The 6,353-nt window shown below is 36.2% G+C and overlaps 1 non-coding gene across 1 annotated transcript; it reads right to left on the bottom strand.

Moving 5' to 3' along the window:
* Nucleotides 1–4,860: 4,860 nt before the first annotated feature.
* On the bottom strand, nucleotides 4,861–4,932 carry Trnaq-uug (transfer RNA glutamine (anticodon UUG)). Its single transcript has one exon. It is a non-coding gene; the product is annotated as a tRNA-Gln (tRNA).
* Between the last annotated feature and the right edge of the window lie 1,421 nt (nucleotides 4,933–6,353).

Below are 6,353 nucleotides of genomic sequence, written 5' to 3'. Positions count from 1 at the left end.
CAGAGGAAGTCATTGTTTCTGTCTACCACCAGTTTTCTATAGAACACAAATGTGAATCTTCTAACTATTGCATTTCCCGAGTGGGAGGGGACTATGTGCGCTTGATGACATTCCAGATGCGAAGTACCTTGTCTTGGTCTTTGCTCGACTCAAGACTGCAGCTCTGTGGTAAGAGGTCCGTCTCTATAATAATAATGGTTTCTGATTCAGGCAGAAATCCAAGAATTTTAAGAATAGGGTATCAGCCGATTAGTGGAGGCGCAACGGCCCAGTGTTTAGGGCAGCGGACTCGCGGTCATAGCATCGTGGTTTCGATTCCCAGACCGGGCGTTGTGAGTGTTTATTGAGTGAAAACACCTAAAGCTCCACGAGGCTCCGGCAGGGGATGGTGGTGAACCCTGCTGTACTCTTTCACCACAACTTTCTCTCACTCTTACTTCCTGTTTCTGTTGTACCTGTATTTCAAAGGGCCAGCCTTGTTACACTCTGTGTCACGCTGAATATCCCCCGAGAACTACGTTAAGGGTACACGTGTCTGTGGAGTGCTCAGCCACTTGCACGTTAATTTCACGAGCAGGCAGTTCCGTTGATCGTATTAACTGGAACCCTCGACGTCGTAAGCGACGGAGTGCCAAGAGCAACAACAACAAATCAGCCGATTACATTGACCCCCAAGACAGGTATTTTATTTTATCGACCCCACAACGATGAAATGCAGAGTTGATTCGGTAGAATTTGAGCTCAGGATGTTAAGAGCCGGTACAGATACCTCGAGCTATTTAGTCCGATGCAATGCCAATGATGATAATCTCACTTATTTGACACGAAAAGGGACATAGCGGGAACTGGTTAGAAAATGTGTAAGGTTACACAGATATAAGATGAGTAAAAACGATTAGGGGCGACGTAAAGTGAGAAATATCGGCAGCATACGAATATGTGATAATAGTCCTCATAAAAAAAGGCTTCCAATAAGGGACAATCAAGGATCTCCTCAGTTCTAAGATCACTCCGAGTACCAAAGTTAGGTGCCCTCACCCAAAAATCATTCTCCGAAATACAAGTGCATATTAAGAATGGACCGTCACTCGTGCTAGATCTTAAGGAAGCTCCTCTTAATCGCAGTATGACCCTTTCTATGTGATAATGCATATCTAAAGGATATAAAAGAAATTCTTCAAATATAAAGATGTAGGAATCGAGATAGCCTGGATGATGGACCTAAAATAAAAGGCTAAATTGGATGAAGACAAATGCAGAACTAAAACCTCATAATTTTCAAAATATACCACTTAGAGAAAACAGAAATAAAAGGCACTGCACACAAATTACATTGAGTACTTTTAACAGAAAAAATAGACAAAAATACAAAACCAAAGTAATCCGGAGACACAGAGCTGCTCTCTGTGTGTATTAAAAATAAAATCACTAAAGAAAAACAACAACAAAATAAAGATTAAATGGATACTAAAACGTTCAACGTTGGTGACCTACTAAAATGGATTCAATACAACAGCAGTTATTGTGAAAGATCAATAAGTTAGTTCTCGTCCATGGATGACATAAAACTTGACAACCGATGAGAGCCAGAGAGAAATTCATTTGTTTCCTCTTGCAGCGGCTTATTGAAACTGAAGTGAAATTTAAAAGAAAACATACATTGTGTGTGCATATACATACATACACGCATAAATACGTACGTACGTATATACCTACGTACATATGTATGTATGTTTTATTTATACATGCATGTATGTATTAATGTATGTATGTATTTATGTATGTATCTGCACTCAGACACACATATGCAAACAGCCAAGAAATACCAACTCAACTATATTAACAACTGATATAAGCAAGGAATTTAATAAATATTCTAAAACTACGTTCAGTAAACAGTGGAATGAAAACGTAACTTTAAATTACATAAATAAGACATTTATGGAGTGAGAAATATTAATTCATCTCGCAAGGGGAAGACAGAAAGACAATATTAAGAAATATGGTTAATATAAAGAAATGAACTCATTATCAAGAATGAAATAATTAGCATAAACACCAAATGTCTATTTGCAATAGAGATTTACAAAAATTGAATAAATATAAGGTTATAACAAGGGTTTTGTATTCATAAAAAGAATGCAAAAGACGTAAATCTACATTTATAGACGAAAAGGCTAAATATATCAGAAGCAAATATTGATTAAAAGATAAATATACAGCAAAGAGCAGAACTCTTAAAGTATAGTGAGAAAAAATGTAAGGATAAAGCGTTCTGTAGTCACTCAAAACTCATCACTCAAAACTCATCAGATGTAAATTGATAACTCGAAGCTTATGACTTGTTATTGGTTACATACGATCAATACTTTGTCAGTGGAAACTATAAAAGGAAAATACCAAAAGAAGAAACTGGTAACAGTTGCGTATCATCTTACTTTTGGTTGTCCAAATTAAATAAAGATGTAGTATTTCCACACTTTGACTAAGGGGTTATATTCATTGGATAATAAAATGGGTTCCACTGAAGGGTCTCTTGAGAAACGTTGCGCTGCAGAGAGTCACTCCAGGTCGAACTGCAGCTTCTCTGTATTGAGAAGTCACAGCTCCAGTACTACAGACATATGATTAGAATGTCGCCAGAAAGAATCGCACGATGGATTCTTCAAGGCGAAACAATGAGCAGGAAACTGAAAGGTAAGTCATGAACGAAATGGCTGGATAATATTCATGGTCTCTGTAGGTTACGCTTGATAATCCATCCAGAAAGTGTTATGACAGTTGCTTCCGAAAGAAACTTATGGCGGAGGTATCTAAGGACTCTGCCACCACGATCCTCATAGGATTAGTGGGCGGAGAAAATGGCTGGATAGACGGATAAGTGGAAATCTTTGATGATCATTTCCTGTTCTGAAATATTAGATGAAAGTTATTAAGATCACAGAATCAAGTTTTCCCAACTGTGAAATTTGAATGTAACATATTGCCAGTCAATATAAGAAAAATAACTCTAAACGAACCAACTAAAAGCTACACTTAATCCTGCACCAACAGTGTAGACCGATTGAAAATGTTTATACTCTTCATACAGATAAACATACTTCTGTATTCCCTGCAATTCCATTTCCTTAACTAGAGTTATTTACATTCTATAAGTAATTACATCATTCCTTCTCTGACAGTAGTATTTCTAAAAAATACGCTGGAAACAATTTGAAATGTAAGAATGTCTATAAACGCTAGTAATTGATATAATCTTCTTAGTTTAGAGTAAAATATATTTGTTTACCTGCTTATCTTTCTTCCTTTTACGTAACATTTGAAATATCAACAAATGTGATAGTTACACAGGAAACTTAAACTCTGTAATTAAAATATATTCCTACTGGCCAACGATGTTTTTCTCCCACGCTCATTCACAATTTATTGCTTCTAACATGCTAGCTGAATATGGTAGTTTCAGATAATATAGATACTCTTTCGTCCAATATAGTGTTTTCAATATTTATTAATAAACAAAGGAGGTAAGCTGTCAGAATCGTTAGCATGTCGGGCAAAATACTTATCGGCGTTTCGTTCGTCTTAACGTTCTGAGTTCAAATTCCGCTCAGATTGTCTTTGCCTATTATCCTTTTGAAGTCGATAAAATAAGTACTGGTTGAGCACTAAGGTCGATGTAATCGACTTGCCCCCTCCCCCTAAATTTCTAGCCTTGTGCCAAAAATTGAAATCAACATTTATAATATATTAGTGCACCTCTAGAGCACTGGTGTGTATCGACAACAAATATAAATGCAGGGAGGTATTTAACAAAAGCAGCAGACATATTGTTTCGTGTAAGATCGAAAATAAAAAGGTCGTTACTTATGACACCAGGAGTTTTATCAAGTGAATTGCCTACTTATTTTACCAACCCAGGAGGGGAGATATAGTTGATCCCATTTATGTTTTAATTCCGACTGTAAATTAACTGTAACTAAATACCACAAACCGTCAAATCAATGAAGAAATACAAACCAACGAGGAAGCATCTACGTTGTCATTCGATCTGCTAGAAACAGTCACAAAATCTCCCGCAAATAACATCCTACTGTTTTAGAAATGGATCCGCTGGATAATGTAACCCCGGATTCCTTACAAAAAAAAATATCCTGGAACGTCTTTGATCATAGTTCTGTTCGATCAGGATTTAAGTGGGACTAAACCGTAACAACAACAAGAGCAGCAACAGCAACTTCTTTCATCCCACGCAAATTGCCCTGTCAATCAAAAGAATAGAAATACTGGATCATATCTCCCTTTCAAATTATCATTTAGAACTAGTTGTCAAGGAAACACTAGATACAGAGCATCAAATTAAAAACAAAAATGTATTCGAGATACACGTTATAAAATAAGAGACACAATATGAATATCTAAAATCATGTCACCTTTACATTAAATCATATTGAATTTTCCCGTTATAATACAAATATTAATTTCATGGACAGTTATGACATGGTAAATATAACACTCAAGAGGATAAAATGTAGGGTAAATTATAACTTTCCCCAAATTACAATAAATATTGTCGCCTGAAAATATTGGTTTCAAATTTTGGCACAAGGCCAAAAATTTCGGTGGATGGGGAAAATCTAAAACAAGAGCCATCAATCAGGGGAGATAATTCCAATGAAATGACGATGAAGTTTTTTGGATAATATAGACATTCGGGAACATGTGGTCTTTTAAGTTTTTTTTACTGCGGAAATCAAATATATCCACTCAAAAGTCGTTTTGTATACCAATCATCATAAAATACCTTCATCATTTACGGTCTGATTTCTATACAGGCATGGGCTGAACAAAAAAAAAACCGGTAGGTCTCACCGAGATTTGAACTCGGATCGCTGGATTCAAAGTCCAGAGTGCTAACCATTACACCATGAGACCAGCTGCACATGTTATCTTTTTTTTAGGAATGTCAAGTTTGAAAATATTTTCTGAGCCCTATCAGGTTTACTGAGGTAACATGACTTGCAGAAAATATCAATTCTATTATTTTCATTTTGTTTTATTTTTTTATTTTTTATTTTTTTTATTTATTTTATTTATTCGTTTATTTATTTATTTATTTATTATTATTATTATTATTATTATTATTATTATTATTATTATTATTATTATTATTATTATTATTATTATTATTATTATTATTATATTGTAAATATTTTAACATCATTAGTGGAATAACCATGAAATTTAATTTCGCAGTTAAATGGTACGGTAATGTAGCACATATTTTGTACCAAAGCCCTTGAATCGACCAAAAGCTTGTTTAAAAAACGTTTGTGGATAGAAATGGTATGGAAGCCTGTCAAAAGAGCCGTCCTATTCTTCGGTACTAAATTTCATTCGTTACTTTGTTTTACATCACTACCTGAGCCTTGGATACATTTAGTGGAGTCTACACTATCGCAAGCGTTTGGGCTTGGCTTCTTGTAAGAAGATAAATTCCCCTATTCCTCTGCCAGTACCTGAGGCCCAGAAAAGGGGTCATGGCCGCTGTCCTTTCTTCTCTGATTAATTCATCATGTTAAAAAACACTCTGGAAAATAGAGAACAATATGAGAGTCGTGTTGTATTGCATTGATTAAGTCCCGCATAAAGTTTAGCTTCGCCTTATTAATGATAAATGGGCGTTTCATAAAGTCCACTGTAAACTCTTAGTTGTCATATGTGCTGTGTTACATAAATTTCAGAGAATAATGTTAACGCCACCGGAAGTAGCCTCTTATAACTTCGGCTGACATCTTAAGTAATTGCTCATAAAAGAAAATAAGCATACGCTGTTGCTGTTGTTGTTGTTGTTGTTGTTGTTGTTGTCGTCGTCGTCGACGTTATTGTTGTTGTTACTGCGCCTGCTGCTGTGTACGCGCATGTATGTATGAATGTGTGTGTGTGTGTGAGTGTAAGTTTTTGATTAACCCTTGCTCAACCAGACTGCGCAAACCTGTGATTTGAGACGGCGAATCGGAAGGTTCGTTAGAGTATCAAACAGAATGCCCTGTGGTTTTTGTTTCGACTCTCCGCGCGCCCTGAATTCGAATCCTTACGAGATCAACTATGTCGTTTCTCCTTTTGAGGATCGACAAAAGCAGTACCAATCTTGAGTGATGGATTAGTGGAACTGTAAGAATGCCAGACCAGATACCTTGTGGCATATGAATACGGTACCAATTCGTTCTTTTCTGAATTCGAACCCTGCAATGACCTACAAGGGTGATAGTAGGCAATCCGGCACCAGCTTTAACACCGTCACCCAAGCCCCTTGGGTGCTGTTAGAAGAGTCCTTTCTCTTGGAAGCATTCAGA

Source organism: Octopus bimaculoides, chromosome 2 (genome assembly GCF_046866305.1).
Source record: "Octopus bimaculoides isolate indiv1 chromosome 2, ASM4686630v1, whole genome shotgun sequence".
NCBI classification, from domain to species: Eukaryota; Metazoa; Mollusca; class Cephalopoda; order Octopoda; family Octopodidae; genus Octopus; species Octopus bimaculoides.
Note: the sequence above shows the minus strand (reverse complement) of the source record. Positions and strands in the feature narration are given on the sequence as shown.